The 17,025-nt window shown below is 38.8% G+C and overlaps 1 protein-coding gene across 6 annotated transcripts in view; it reads right to left on the bottom strand.

Annotated features, from left to right (window-relative positions):
• Inpp4b (inositol polyphosphate-4-phosphatase type II B) overlaps positions 1-17,025 on the bottom strand; it is a 748,592-nt gene that overhangs the window by 64,788 nt on the left and 666,779 nt on the right. The window lies entirely within an intron of this gene.

Genomic DNA, 17,025 nt, shown 5'->3' with positions numbered 1-17,025 from the left:
TTTAGAAGAGAAATTGGGAGATACTCTTCAACGAGTTGGTACAGGAGACCACTTCCTAAACATAACACTAGTGGCACAGGCACTGAGATCGACAATTAACAAATGGGACCTTCTGAAACTAAAAAGCTTCTGTAAGGCAAAGGACACAGTCAAAATGACAAAAAGGCAGGCCACAGAATGGGAAAAGATATTCACTAACCCTACATCTGACAGAGGGCTAATCTCCAAAATTTACAAAGAACTCAAAAAACAAGTCTCCAAAACACCAAAGGATCCAATTAAAAGGTGGGGTACAGCGCTAAATAGAGAATTCTCAGTAGAGGAGGCTAAAATGGCCAAGAGACACTTAAGAAAGTGCTCAACATCCTTAGCCATCAGGGAAATGCAAATCAAAACAACTCTGAGATACCATCTTACTCCTGTCAGAATGGCTAAAATCAAAAACACCGAAGACAATTTATGCTGGAGAGGATGTGGAGAGAGAGGAACACTCCTTCACTGCTGGTGGGAGTGCCGACTCATACAGCCTCTTTGGAAATCAGTATGGAGATTCCTCAGGAAAATGGGAATTAATATACCACTAGACCCAGCAATTCCACTCTTAGGCATATATCCAAATGAGGCAAATTCATACAACAAGGGCATCTGCTCCACTATGTTCATAGCAGCATTGTTTGTAATAGCCAGAACCTGGAAGCAACCTAGATGCCCCTCAACCTAAGAGTGGATAGAGAAAATGTGGTACATTTACACAATGGAGCATTACTCAGCAGAAAAAAACAATGGAATCTTGAAATTCGCAGGGAAATGGATAGCACTGGAAGAAACCATCCTGAGTGAGGTAACCCAGTCGCAAAAAGACAAACATGGTATGTACTCGCTCATATATGGATTTTAGACATGGATCAGGATAGTGCCAGTTTGCACTTCCACTGATAGAGAGTCTGGGAAACAGGAAAGAACCTAAAAGATATGCATATATGCATAGTACCCAAGAGAAGAGGATGGAGACAAGATCCCCTGAATGGATGGGGAACACGGCGAGGGGTGGGGGGAGCAGGACCTGGGAAGAAGAGAGGGGGTGAAGAGGAAGAGAGTTGGTCATGGGGGAAAAGGAAGTTGAGGGGGTGGGGTTAGGATAGGGGGAAGAGAGAATCATAGGATCGAATACAGATCAGGCACCAGAGCGACCTCGAGTGATCTAAAGGGATAACACCAATTGGCAAGCTAAGCAATAGTGGAGAGACCACCTCGAATGCCCATTCCTGATAATGAACTTGATGTCTATAACCATCCGGGAGCCTTCATCCTGTGACTGATGGAAGCAGAGGCAAACACACAATTAATCACTGAACTGAACCCAAGGAACACAGTGACAGAGAGAGAGGAGTGATGAGCAAATTGGCCAAGAATGGGCTGGCAAAACCAGCAGAGACAGCTGATCTGAACAGGGGAGAGCTCTTGGATCCCAGACCGACAGTGGGGAGGCCAGCATGGGACTGATCTGGAACCCCCAAATGTGAGTGTCAGCGAGAAGGCCTGGGCAACCTATAGGGCCCTGAGCTGTGGATCAGTGTCTATCCCTGGAATACAAAGAGTCTTCGTGTGCCTATAGCACAAAGAGGGATGCTCTCTCAGCCTGGACTCTTAGGGGAGTGCCTGGACCCTACCCAGAGTAAAATGACAGACTCTGATATCCCCTATGTGGAAGGATTTGGCAATAGGGTGGGAGGGTGGGTGCGAAGGGGAGTGCGGGAGGAGGGGAGGGAGAGGGAACTGGGATTGACATGTAAAACAAGCTATTTAAAATTTTAAAAAATGATAAAATAAAAAAAGAAAAAAATTTATTTCTTACATATACAGTTTTTAATTATCAAACATATTTGCATTAATAATTAATGAACCATCCCATGGAAGTCACATACACGCAGACACACATTACCCTCTATAACAAAATTTGTGCGAAATAACTTTTAATCCAAATGTATATACTGCATCATATGTGTTTTACCCATTTAAAAAAATTCCAGTTAAAACCAAACAAAATTATACATCAACACAGAAGACTCATGGAAAGATGCCTGCTGTAATTTGCCATTGACTGTCCTCCCAAAGCCACACAGTAAATGGATGGTTCCCAGGAATGGTGAAACCTTGACGGCATGAGGCCTGGTGGAAATGCTGAGGTACTCAGGCTTGGCTCTCACAGGAGACTTGGGAACCCCAGCCTTTTCTTTTTCCTTTCTTTTGATTCCTATCTGTAATTCCATTTTTCTCCACCTTATATTCCTGTCGTGATAGTCTGACTTGTCACAGGTCTGAAGAACTAAAGGCCTGCGATGGCCAATGTAAGTCTGTGCACTTTGTAAGTTTGTTAGCTGAGTTATTATCTTACAGTAAACTAACACTGCCTAGCTAAAGTTTGTAATATTTTTTCTAAAAAGAAGCTGGCAAACTAGTCTCTGAGCTTCTACTCCAGAATTTTCTGACAAGTCTTGTTTGAGTTTGTTTGAGCTTATAGTTAACTGGGGTTTTACCAGCAACTCTGGCATTTTTACAATATACCAACATATTCAGAGCAAAGCATTTATATTTACTAAAGTAATAATTTTTCATTGTTAACATGGGATTTTAGGCTTTGAGTGTTATAAGAATTCATGGGAGATGGTGAAAGTCTGAAGTCCAATCCTGCACCCAAGAAATCTCGAAAACATGGTAACCTAAACAGATGAGCATAATGACCACACCAACTGACATGACGAAGTTGTTGGGGGAAATTGGTACAGGCAACCAATGACTGCTAAGAAAGGATGAATCAATTATGTTTCCTGTTCCCCACCCCACCCCAGGGAATAACTATCTCATAGAGTCAGCACTTAAACTCCTCCCCCTTATGCCATGCTATCAGAAAGAAGTCAGGCTGAGGGTTTTCCAGTGTGTGAGTGTGTCCCTGTCTCTCTTTCCCTCTCTCTTCCTATTGCTTTCTTCTCTGTAGACTGGAGATAAAATCCAAAGCCTTACAAAGTGCCCTTCTCCTCCAAACTATATCCCCGCTGTCTCCTGTAAACTACACCCCTAACCTTCTAATTATATCTCTAGAATAATAACTACAAAAACATATCAATTTTTTCAACCCAAAACGTGGGTTGGTACCAAGTTTTTTCAGCCTGATAAAAATCTATGTAGGACATAAAATCAAGTCTCATTTGACAAAGGGTTATCACTAATAATGACTACCTTATTAATTTGTGAGGTTTCAAGATGTAATGATAACTTCAGATATATCAACTGAAATCCTGATCATTGAGAAACATGGGGTTGCTTTTGATTTACACTACACCTCCTGAAATGTCTATAAAGTTATATAGATTATGCATTGACCATGTGTTCATGCATTATTCTAACACCAAATTTAGACAATTTAATTGAACCTCTAAGCAACCTCCATACACGTATTCTTCTATTGTTTTTCAAATTGGGGTTTAGAAAACAATTTGAGGTGAAAGTTACAAAATGCTAATTGTATTATTGTTTATGATAATAACAATAAAAAGACAAAAATGTTGATAAAGAGAATATGAAAACTTTAAATGTTAATTCAGAATGCTAACAAATAAATATGTATGCTAACTAGCAAATAAAATAAGGAAAGAGTGTCATATATGTCATCATGGATATTATAAAAACAATATTAACCAGGGAAAGAAATGGAAACAATAGTATGATTTCACTGTATAATACTGTATACACATATATATGCATATTTTAAAAACATAACAATAAAAAATAATAAATCACAAAGGAAGAAAGAGTTACATGTGGAAAAGCTGGAGGGGGGCTCACAAAAGGGGCTTTTATTTATCTGCTAATATTTTCTTTTTATAAAGGTTCTTATGCTGGGTTATAGATCCCAAATTACTAAATCTTTCTTATCTGTGATTTTTCTTTACTGCTGTATTTGAAATTTTAATAGTCTCTGAAAGCAAAGCAGTAACTCTAAGAAAATGATTTTCAATGCCAGATCCACCCCTGCTTGGGGTGTGGTCTGGGGCAAGTTGCTTGGCTTTGTGCCCCTCTTTCTTCATCTGTAAAACGAGTACAGCAACCCTGCCTTGCTTCATCAAGCTGTGGGGAATACAGTTAATAAAAGCTGTGGCAGAGCTGCCTACATTATTCAATTCTGTGACAACTGTAGAAATAGAGGAAGATATTTGTTGCTCCCGAGAAAGCCATCCCCATCAGGACAAAACAGGATCTATCCAAAACAGCAAACACTTTCCTCACACACTTATGGGAGTAAATGCCACCACCTTCACAAACGAGTGAGCACCAACATATTGTGCCCCCCATGGAATAGAATAACTGACACATACTTATCTTCTTTGGCTCACCAAATGATGCTCCTTCAGCAGCAAGTGTGCTAAATGGAATGATGACCATAATCAATGGCTGTGTGTTTGTGTGTGGGTGGGAATAGATCATGCTTCTCAGTGGGTTGAGCTATAACACAAAGGAACTCGGAGAGTGACTTCATTATCTCATGATCAGATGACATTACATTGTTAGAGATTGTGTCAAGTTGACCAACAACTTTAGGCATAAGGAGACCAGAGGCATAATGTCAACGCTCTAAGAGGTTAAATAGGGGCAATTTAAACCCCTGATTTCAAGTCTGACTTCCTGCTGGAGTCAGGGACAATGAATATTCTTTATTGTTCAAAATAGTTTGAGTCAGGGTTTCTGTCCCATGCCACCAAAGACATTTAAGGTAAATAAACTAGCCACTTTATAAATGCTGTTATTACAGAATGTAACAGACAAATAATATTTCTGGATAGCATCCAATCATCCAAATCTGTGATGATGGTTTTAAAACATTGTACCCTCATTCTTTGGCATGCTCTTCTTGGAGAGCTGGAGTCTACTTCATCTCACTTTAATTAAGGTAGAATTATGATTGTCATGATTAATGAGCAAGACATAAATAGTAGCATTTTCCAAGTCCACGTTGTAAGTGACTACATAACTCCTATCTGATTATTCTCTTTGAACTTGATTATGTTTAGTCAGTCTTCCTTTCAAGGTAGTCTCTATAAGGATAAATATAATATAAACTAGGAGATGCTCATGCCACATGCAAGTCCATTCAGGTGACCAACACAGTAGTCACAGTGTCAAAATATCACAGATACCAGGGCATGAATACTGCGACCTCATGATGTTTCCAGCTTCCAAACACTGAAGAAATCCCTGGCCACTCTCCTTTCTACCCCAAGTCACAGACACAAGAGAAGAGAGAAACTGCCCTACTTTCCTTATCAGACTCTCTAACCCAGCAGATTTGTGAGCTCAAGTTAACTGATTCTGTTATGTGTAAATTATCATGGGAAAGTTTGTTACATGGCAATATATAGATAAACAAGTTACAATGGAAAAAAACTTAGAAGGGATAACACTCCAGAGATGGCAGTGTCTTCATAGTGCTCTCTGGTTGTCACTGTACTCTGCAATATAAACTACTGTAATTAACTCTGAACAATTAGAGTTGGCTGTATTAGCAAGCAGGCATTAGCTATTGGGGAAGAGTCATGGCACTATTTTAAAATTACAAATTATATTGTTTTGGAGGCTACAGAATCGTGGAAGGCACAGAAAGATGGTGCTGCACTAGACCTATCTTTATAGAAGTTTACTCCCATCACTTACTAGTAAACTCTTATCTGCTTTTTTTGAAGAAGGCAATATAAGAAATCAAATACAAAAACCCAAACTTGTTCAGAGATGGACATTTTTGACCTTCACACTTCCAGAGTTTCCTCCTCAATGAATCTAGAAACTTGTCACCAGAAGAAACAGAAAATACCTTGAAATTATTGTTAAAATGTGTTTCAGATAGAGTACTACACATATTACACACTGGAATCTATGCCCATATGGGGAAAAAAGAAGAATGAAATAATAATGTATTAACTATTTTTTTCATTTCTAAAAATCTCATAATAGATTATTCTGATAAAAATCTGGGAATAGATTATGGTTAGATTACAGAATCCCAAAATAGGTAATAAAAGGCCTAAGCAATTTTCCTTTTGTTATGAGGCCCTTTAACAACTGAACTTGAGCTCCCTGTTCTGCTTAGCATGGTTTTCCACAGCAATAGAGCTAGGTAGACAGAGAAGGTCATTGCTAAAAGAGGGTTTGTGTGTGTAGCCAGAGCAGTATTCTGCAAGTCAAACACAAGTGTGTGGATAATCACTTTTTCTTGTGCTCAGATGAGGAAGTCCTAGTAATGAAGGGAGATGGACAATCACCCTTGCCCACACAGGCCAACTTCCATGTACCCCATTTTACCCAGCAACCACAGAGAAAGGATTTGCCTATTGGGAGTAAGTGAAGACAGGAACAAGAGTGGAGTGTGCAAAGCCTAGTTAAAGAAGGAACACATCTGTGAAGGCAATTCCAATGTCCTTCCAGCTGACTGCTACAAGAGAGGAAGGTGAGAAAGCAGCCCAGAAGGGCAAAGGTCAGGCCTGCTCCCTCTGTCTTCCTTGCCCTCCTTTCTGATGACACAGAAGGAACTGATTCTCCCAACAGTCCTGGTATTAAGTCATCCTGTCAGGACCTTGGAGGCAAATGAGATCTTAGTACGTCATCCCACAGAGGTCACTAAGGCATCAGGGAAGGTATAGATGAAGTCAAGCACAGAAGAATAACTATAGAATGAAAAAAGTACATCAAAAGTGTAAATGTCTCTAAAATAAAAAGGGAAGCACCGAGTGAATGAGAACATGAAATGCGTATCTTATTCTTCTTCTACAGCACCTTCCAACTTGAAGTGGCCTCTTACTTGGCGAGCTGAGACACCCATATTTTCCGTTTATCAGGACAGCAACAAGCATTCATTAGTTATCATTCACAGACTACTCTTGTTTTGGCCTACCTGACCTACCTAATAAAGATAACCTTTAGTTCTCCCTATCCTGCTCTCCCAAGGCCATTTCCACTTTTCTGGAGAACTTTGATGCAAAATGGGAGGAGAAATGATCATATAAATTGGTCGAAAATTTTGAAAACAGGATGTATCACCTTTCTGGGTTGACAAGAAGAGACATAGTAATTAAAGAGAGATTGACTATTCATATTAAACAGTGGGGGGATTTAGAGTCTAAAACTTTGTACAAGGTCTAATTCTAAATCATTACCAGTCTCCTCTGTGAATTATTTACTTATTTTTATCTTATGTGTATGAATGGTTTCCTGCATGTAGTCTGTGCATGATGGACATGCTTGGTGCCCTCGGAGGCCAGAACGTAGCATTGGACTTTCTGGGAACTGGAGTTACAGATGCTTTGGAAGTGATGTAGGGGTATTGGGGAGACCTCTGGAAAGCAACAGAGATCAAGCCATCTCTCTAAACTCCCTGCTTTGATTTTAAATTAGAAGTTGAAATTAAATTTTAGTTACCTTCAACAGATGTTCTGTTTGTTGGCTATAACATCAAATGAAATTGAACCATTAGAGAACCAGAAAATAATCCAGGTCAAATGCAGATATTTGTATTCTAAATGTATATCTCAAAAATTGAGATAATAGGGTTAACCTACTTCTTAGTATAATGCCAAAAATACCTTTATGGTAATTTTCTTAGAAATTTTATAGATATTCCAAAAAGAAAGGTAATTATTTTTGAAAATGTATCAGAGAATTGATAATCACTTGAAACAGTATTTACAGTTAATACATGTCTGAAGGGGGTGTGTATTAGATAGAGAAATAAAGGTTTTTCAGTAGAAAGAATATAGTAAGTTTGTTTCAAATGACAGGAAGAAGTCACAATCCCTGTAAGTGGAAGGATCAGTGGACTTGTTTGAACCCTGCAGAAATATAATTCCCTGAGAATCTCAGAATGCACAACAACTGTTATTCCACCCATCTCTCTAGCCTTCCTAAGTGGAGTGTGACATCTTTTTTGTCATAGAAACTGACAGTGGAAATATTAACTTCCTTCCCCTAGAGAGATAATGGGGGAAATGCACTTTGAAGTACAAAGTGTATGCATGCTAATTACCCTCCTTTGGCAGACAATGAAATGTAAGTGTTCTAAGCAGCTAGAGACTTATCTAAGTGGGCTTTCAACTGAATTCTTGTCTTTTTTCCTAAGCCATTTCATGCTGGCTGAAGAGGCTAGTGTCCTAGGAGGCCATCCAAACTCAATGCTTGGCAGAATGTGAAATGCATGATGGGATATCTTAAGTTTGGAAACCCAGTAAAAAGAAGAGGAGGTGGGATGACAGAAGGTCAGACATCTCTCTGTGTACCTGCACATAGCAGAGTAGAAGAGGGAAAAACAGGGACAAAACAAGCTGTGACACAATAAGGCAACACTGGAGATACGTAGATCAGTTTTTGGTTGGTCAGGCTGGCGGCAATTTGAATGCCGGGTAGTGTGACTACTTTTAGTTTTTGCAGTATTGCTTGTACTTCATGCTTCTAGCTAGTCTACAATTTTATGACAACTAAGTATCTTTATCTCTGTTTTATGCATATTGAGAAAATATGATTGAATGCTACTTTATAGTGCCTTGAATTTTTCGTGTGTGCATATGTGGAAGAGGTGTATATTTGGAGGCCAGTAGACAACATACAGGAGTCAAATCTTTCTCCTCAGCCAGGGGGGTTCCAGAGGTCAAACTCAGGTGATTGTGTTTAGTGGTTTTTCCTTTAAAGAATGTCCCCAAGGTGCGCTTGAAATGAGCTGAGAACAAATCCCCATTTACAAATACACCCACTGTAAAAGCAAATCTCTATCCTAGTGCTATAAATGGACAGATATCTTAGAGTCTGTCCTTTATGTTCTGACTAGAAGGTTCCAGACAGCACTGGTACTTGGTTTAAGAATGAAGTAAACACTCTACTGCAAGTCATTAGTGTGGAACTAAATCCCTGTTGTCCCATTATCCAGATGTGTGGATCTACAAGAACCCACGGTGGAAACTAAGTCCTTCCTAGCAAATAATAAGGCTGAGGACCCACATCAGTATTTCTTAAATGATATCCTGGGAAGCACTTACTTTGCAATATGCCAATGTAATGTTATATGTGTTCATTGGCCCCTGTAGCATGAATAATAAAAACCCAGAGACAGATATTGGAATTCAAGCTGAAGATCAGAAAATCATAGCAGTCAGCCATTAGATCTTACCTCTACCAAGCTGAAATTGAGATCTTGTTTTCCCCAAGACTGGAAACTAAATCTCACATGAGATCCATTTGCCCGTTCTTTATACACCTCTCTTGTGCTGGGATTCAAGGTGTAAGTTCTGTTACTCCTTTAGACCGATTCACTCTCATGTAGACCAGGGTGGCTTAGAACTCATAGAGGTCCATCTGCCTCTGTCTCCTGAGTCCTGGGATTAAAGGTGTGTACCACCACTTCCAAGCTTCCATAACTGTGATTAGCTTTGAATTCTGATCCCTAGGCAAGCTTTATTAAATCATAAATAATATATCATCACTGTTCCCCAATGCTAATATTTTTAAAAAATCTTTAACCATAAATTTATCTAGAAATTCTCCACGGTGTATTAGCTATTGCTGAAGGAACATAGGTAGCCAGAACATGGTATTCTTATATTTACCACAGGATTGCTGATTGCAGTATATCCTGTCTGACTTACATGCCCTCCCTGACTTAAACCTGCCTTCAAGGTAATCTTGCATACACACCCTGGCCTCCTTTCTAAAACGTGGAGGCAATGAAAAGCAAGTAAATACAAAGCAGGTTTTTGGGAAAGAGACATGACAAGAGAGGTGAGTCAACTGTGGTTTTAGTAGCTCAAAGCCGAACCTTGGACAAGATATCTCCAAAGCCCCATACATGTGTGATATTTTCTCAAAAATCTCTAGCTAGTACCCAGAAGAAGCAACTGTATATAAATGTGAAGGGTTCAAGAAAATCTAGTGTCACTACAAGTGAGGGAACAGGGAATAACTTACATATCCACTTTGGAGTCTTGAAAATAGTCAATCGCAATTAGAAAGTCTCTTTGCTAAACAGAAATGATTCTACTGTTTTTGTTGGAAGATCTCTGTGGTGTATGTTGTGTGTGTGTGTGTGTGTGTGTGTGTGTGTGTGTGTGTGTACACTCTGTAGTATAACTGCCTCATGTCATTTCTCTATTCCACAAACATGGGTCATTTCCAGAGCCTGATGAAGTGTGGGTAACCAGGTTTAGGATTAACATCAGTTTCTGAGGCTGGAAATCATGGCCAAAAATCTGTGACAGTGGCACACTCAAGTTCATGTCTCTGGTGATCCTGATGTGGCATCAAAGCACATGTCATCTGGATGGCAAATGGACTTCTCTGCCATGTGCATTTGCCATATGCAGGACTTGAATTCCATTCTGCTCTCTAACAAGCCGGTGACTGTGTGGCCTTGAGCAGTGTGTGAGGACAGCAGTGTGGGTTGCAAGAGAAGCTTTTCAAAGTAAGACTGATTGCTTTCTCCTGATAGGATGGGTCACATCATGCCCCTGACAGGTCATCACCCTCAGGGGTCTGCTTTCCTTGGAATCCAGTCCTGACTGATCACCTCTCAGCTCTGCCCTTTTCATTCCTTTTGGAGACAAAATCCTATATGTATATTCAAGAAAGTACTATCACATATTTATTTTTCAAAAACTATATTATTTGGATTTATGAAAATAATGTTTAAAAAGCCAGCCAGATAATAAGTTGCTGTGTGGCAATATTAAAATATGCAGAGCATAGTGGACTGGAGTTATGCTTGATTTGGGAAAGTTCTCCTTTTCCAAGCATGATGACCTGAGTCAAATCCTCATAACCCATGTACAAAAAGCTGGGTGAGGTAGTTCTCAATTGTAACTACAGCAATAATTACGTAGAGACACGCTGAGCCCTTGGAGCAGGCTAATCATCAGCTCCAGCCTATCCTCTCTCAAAATTAGTCAGGGATGGAATCCATGATTATTCACTGACATTTACACTCATCTGTACACATGTGCGTTTGTACAGAGAGGAGCACACACACACACACACACACACACACACACACACACCAAACAACATTACTTATTAGGAGTGAGTTGTTCCTGTGTATAGCATGATAAAATTCGCCTTGAGTTAATCTAAGGTGTATTTATATGCAAACATTACTTTCCTTCTCTCAGGTCTTTTTATATATAGGGTTACTGTCTCTATGCAGCGATATTACTTTATAAATTTTATATCATTGTTGGTTTCAATGTTTTAAGATTTTTTTACTGCATTGTCCTGAGAAAAGACTTGATACATATAATCTATGTTTTGTTGAGAGCAAAGGTCAACTGACACAGTAAAAATAGAAAATGCTGAGGGATTTGAGAAAAGCTCAGAGGTAGAGTTTCTTGGGTTCAGTCACAAGCATAAAAGACAAAAAGAAAGTAAAAACTGAAAGCAAGGTAAAAGTTCAATGAAAGAAAACCATTCAGCTTAAGTATACTACACTATTTTATGGTAGAACTGAGAAGAATTCTTAACATGCATGCATAGATTTGCAAAGAATATCTACAAAGTATATGATTGACTGAACACGGTGGCTAATCCCCTTAATCCCCACACTCAGAAGACTGAGGCAGGAAGGTCTCTGAGTTCAGGGCTAGCTCAAATATCTGAGGGAAACTTATATCAAGACAATAAAAGAAAGTTAAAATATACTTTATCAATTATGATTGGTACTACGATTGATTTAAAGATAGTGAAGTATATATGAATCTTTGTTTCTGATATTTCTTCTTCTAAAGCCCCTGGAGAACAGTAGGAACCCGATAGGTGTGAGGAACAACTCCTAAACACTATGGTCCCTTACAACATCACTGGCATGCAGAATATAATGCTTAGCAACCTATAACTGGCCTAATTCTGATAGTCTTCATACCAGCAGTTTCAAAGACTTCACACAGATATGGCAGGTTCCTATTTCTTGAAGCCAGACTGTTGTTTTTCTTCCCCTTAGGGATCATTTAGTTTGCCTCATCGGGAGATGGAGACTTCCAATAACTCTATGGGCTTTACTTTGGCTTTCTGGTGGTGGCAAGAGTCCCATCGTCCCCTTTGCTACAACCCCTTAGGAAGACCATGTCCTTAGACTGTATCTACCACACTGAACTTTCCATCTATCTTTATGCAGGTTCACACCTGTTGGGCTAGTTGGAATGTGATTGGCCCCCATAGTCTCATAGGGAGTGATACTACTAGCAGTTGTGGCTTTGTTGGAGGAAGTGTAATGTCACTGTGGGGGCGGGCTTTGGGGTTTCCTATGCACAGGACAGCATGCAGTGTGCCAGTCTACTTCCTGCTGCCTGCAAGATGCAGGACTCTCAGCTACTCCAGCACCTCATCAGTCTGAAGACCACCATAGTGTCCGTCATGATAACAGTGGACTGGACCTCTGAAATTATAAGTAAGGCACCCTAATTAAATTTTTTCCTTTATTAGAGTTGCTGTGGTCATGGTGTCTCTTCACAGCAGTAGAAACACTAAGACACCTGCCATCTTGACAACTGAGAGGTAACAAAAAATGAACCTGCAGCCTTCACTATTCCTATGGCTTTGAGCCTGCATTTTCTCTTAGTGTGTGTGCATTGCTGAGCTTCTGGAGGGTGTGCCTCATACTCTGTGTACCTCTTACTCTGTCTACATGGGCTATATGGATCCTCACCTTAAAAGCCTATGATGGACTTTTATACATTTTATTAAAAAGTATTCCAAGAAATTTTGCCATTGACACCCCAAGTCTAATTGCTTCTTCTTAATCCCCATTATTAACAAGTGCACTTGCTGTCCCTGTTCATCTCCCCTGGATGACAATTCTGTAACTTTCTTATTTGACTCCACTCCAAGTAACTTCCCCCATCTTGGCAGGCTGTGTCTCCAGTATGGAGACTGTATAGAACAATATTCATGTAATTTACATAAAATTAATTCCATATAAAACATTAGATTCCTATTTTATTTCCTCATTTTTGTCAAGGGGGGTTATGTAGGATGCTTCATTTTTCTAAGTGCAAAACTGAATGCAATAACCATGCATAGCCACAGGTGTCAGAAACCACACTGGAGAACGTTAAGCAACAACAGCAAAACCATAGCGCTAAATTATTCAGGAAAAATCCATCACTCCAAAACCACTTTCTTCTGAAAAGTGGTTTGGAGGTAATGTAGATTATCCCTTGATTACATTGACTCATTAGACTGCAAGCTACTCAGGCACAGACTTACTCATCTTCATCCTCTCTGGTGATTGACACAGAGTATTATAAATAATATCATTTCTGACAATGTCTGCTAAATTGAATGTGAGAATTCCAGCAAAATTGCATATGTATGATGAAATATATGACAATATTATACTTATTCTTGTTGCAAAACTGAGATTTTCTACAACAAAGTATATTATATGCAATTTTTATTGCTATAAGGGATGAAATACTATATATGACAAGGATGTGAAATGTTTTAATGAGTTTAGAACAGCTAAAACAAAAGTGTCTTAGCTCTCAATGCTGCACAGCCACCCTTATTGTTTGAAGAAGGAAGTCCATCTGTGGTGAATTCCTAGCAGACATGGGCGTTAATACCATTCACTGCATTTTTGGGTAAAAGAAAGATGCTTGAAAATTATTATTAGAAAAAGAGCTGTCACTTTGGATGCCATAAGTAAGCAGTCAGTCCTTCATCCTTTAAGGACAGGAGAACACTTCTCTTGTCCCTTCTAAGCTCTTGAATACATATTCATCATTAGGGTGACTTTGAAACATGAAGCTATATGTGCTAGTGTATTAGAAAAAAGCTCTTTCTTTGACTTTATCCTGAATGCAAAAGTTAAGCTTTAATGCTTTAGGGAGGCAGGACAGGGACAGCAACAAGCCCTGCGACTGAGCATAGCGCTAACCCTGCCCGCTGGAAATGCCCCAGCTGATCAAAAGTACAGGAGACTATCAGAGGAAGGGCCTGAGGGGAAACAGCTCCTGAAGGCTTACAGTGGCCTTGGTGTCAGGACAGAAAGCACAAACATCTGAAAACTGCAACACTGCACAAAGAAACAAGAAGGAGGAACCCACAACAACCCCCTGTAGACATTTATCAATGCCCTGGGTACCTGGTCTTTATTTCTGGTACATATTAGCTGCTTCAGTCCAACGTTCAGCAACAACCGCCTGGAGAATGACTGCTCACTGTGGAGAGCCCCCTCCCTGCCCACTAAGCCTTCCAATAATGGCCTTTTTTTCAGTTGAGGTAAGATGAGATTATAGGATTCTACATAAACTTAAATAAACAGTTATTTCAATAACATGGATATTTCTAAACAGATTAGCTGATTAATTCCCTAGACTGGACTGAGCATCTCAGAAAGACATGGCCAAGGCTAACAAGGCCACTTTAATTATACACCATACTCTTACTTATTAACACCTAAAGGGTAAATGCTCAGTAACATTCAGAGCAGCTACTGAAGGAAAACAGTATTTCATAGAATACTGAATTGAGACTGTCCACTGGATCTACTAGGAATAAGTGAATACTTGGGGAAGATTATATTTGCTCCCAAATTTTCCTTTATGAGTAAAAGAAAAGTAGAAACTGTCTAATACTAAATGAAAACTAGGCCTGGGGAAGATCCATCACAGCCTTGATGTGACAAAAGCAGAGGATATCCATTGAGATTAATGACATCCTCGGAGAAGAAGTAATTTTTACTTAGAAAACACAGAATCCAAGCATTTCACTTAGAAGTCATTTAAAACACAGGGTTATGGATTTCGCAGGCAACATATGCATAATGCATTAATAAAAGCAAGTATTGGATTTGATAAATTATTTGTCCTTCAATATAAACTCCTGAGGGTTGCTACAAAAATAATAATAGATTTTGTGGGTTAAAGAGATGACTCAGAATGGTCATTCCTATCAGAATGGTAGTTCTTGCCATTGTAGCAAATTCTTTAGCCCCTGTCCATACTCCTAACACAGCTCTTTGGTCGCCTTTTGGAAAGGAATGCCACCCAAGCTCTGCTTTGGGTTGTGACATCACCACCGGAGGTAAAACCCATATATGTTCCTTTAATTACAAAGAATTGTGCTGCATTTTTGTTTCAGAGTGTAACTATGATGATAACACCACTCCATCCTGCTGAAAATCTGATAGTTTTGTCTCAAAATAGAGGAATCAAAGTAGGGAAAATAAAATATACTAAGATTTAACCCATCAGATGAAATGGGGTCAATTTAAATTGGTTCAATCTGTGGTTATAAGGCTTAATATTGAGGATGTAGGTAGAAATTTTCTTGGGTTTTGTAAAGTGGCAGTTGTAGGTTCTCCTTGAAGATCCATGACTTCCACAGGTAAGTCTCACCCCTCATCAAAGATGTGACGCCTTGCTGCAGACAGAGACCATTATAGAAAACTACAACTGATCAAAATAGAGAGAACAACTGACTTGGATAATCAGCCCCAAGTTATACCTGCACAACACAACTTCTTTACCAAAAGGATCATAGGGGAAGAGGGGACAAAGGGACAGGAAGTCTGATCTGAGATTCAGTCTTCAAGAAATATCAGAGAAACTACACCCATATATCTCTTTAGCATGGCTGCCTAAACAAGACCTGAACAAGGACACCAATACACATGCTGCCTCAGTCTCTAATAAAGAATTTCAGGCAATTGAGGAATGTTGAGTCTTCACTAGGAAAGAGGCCCCAAGATGGTTATCTAATACCAAGTGGTCAGCTTCAAAACCACAAATTTACAAGCAACCTTGTACAGAATGATCAGGTTAATTTAATATATATAACTATATATATTTTATATACTATAAATTAAGGTATATATAGTATATGCAGTAAGATGATATGTAAGAATGTGTACGTTTGTGGGTGTATATTTAACAACAATCATATATTATATATATTAAGGCATATAGAATATATGTAATAATGTAATATATATGAATATATGTGTTTGTGTCTATATATTTAAGAACAATTAAAGAAATAGAGGCCATGAATTTGAGAGTAAGGAAGTATATGAAAAGGTCTAATGGAAAGAGAGAGAAGACACAAATAATATAACCATATCTTAACTTCAAAGAATAAAAAAATTAAAAAGCTATCATACTTTCAATGAATAATAAGTCCAATACATTTAAACTTACATAATCATTTTTCAAGTTAAGACAGTTGGCTACATAGTCATCTTTCCCACTCTTGGGATCTCCAACCATGAATTCAACCATCCGTAGGGTCTGCACGTGTATCCATGGATCGTTGTAATGTGATGAAACAATAGTCATTGTGTTCTGAAAAGGCCTCAATATTCTACTACTAAAGACAGCCCATGTATCAGACCCAGACCAATGAACAATGTGCTTGTAGTTTGATGACAACTAGACCTTGATTGTGGCTTTTGGTGAAAATTTAATATTTCACACTTGTTAAACTTAGTTTCCTGTCAGTACACATATCTGAATAGAATTATGCTAGAAATAGATGGTCAGTCCATAAATTCAAATACTCAAGACCTCATGTGGAAGAAAGAGCAACAGAGATGAATAACAGAAAACATTTTCAAAATTTAAAATGTCTATCAGCTTCAATGTCTAAAATTTTCACATAAAACAATAAATTTGTCCCTTAATTTATAAAAATTATCATTATACTGGAGAACATGTATTCTACCTGTCTTCCTCTTTATATTCATGAACCATATCTCATATGTCAAAAGATTAAAATAAAATGAGCAAGATATTTAAGCGTTAAAAATTTATATGAAAATAATGTATTCTCAGTTGAGATTTCTAATTCTAACTACCATATTTCTAAATCTTGGCATTTTCTACTGGGACTACATTTAGAGTTCCAGCATGAGCATCAGGCACATTGACAACAGGAACCAAAGCAAGGAAGCAGGCTTTGTGCACTCCCCTTTGGCAATCAGTCCTTTTCTTCACAAAGTCTTAAAAT

Source organism: Mesocricetus auratus, unplaced genomic scaffold (assembly GCF_017639785.1).
Source record: "Mesocricetus auratus isolate SY011 unplaced genomic scaffold, BCM_Maur_2.0 Super-Scaffold_100041, whole genome shotgun sequence".
NCBI classification, from domain to species: Eukaryota; Metazoa; Chordata; class Mammalia; order Rodentia; family Cricetidae; genus Mesocricetus; species Mesocricetus auratus.
This window is presented reverse-complemented; position numbering and strand designations above follow the sequence as displayed.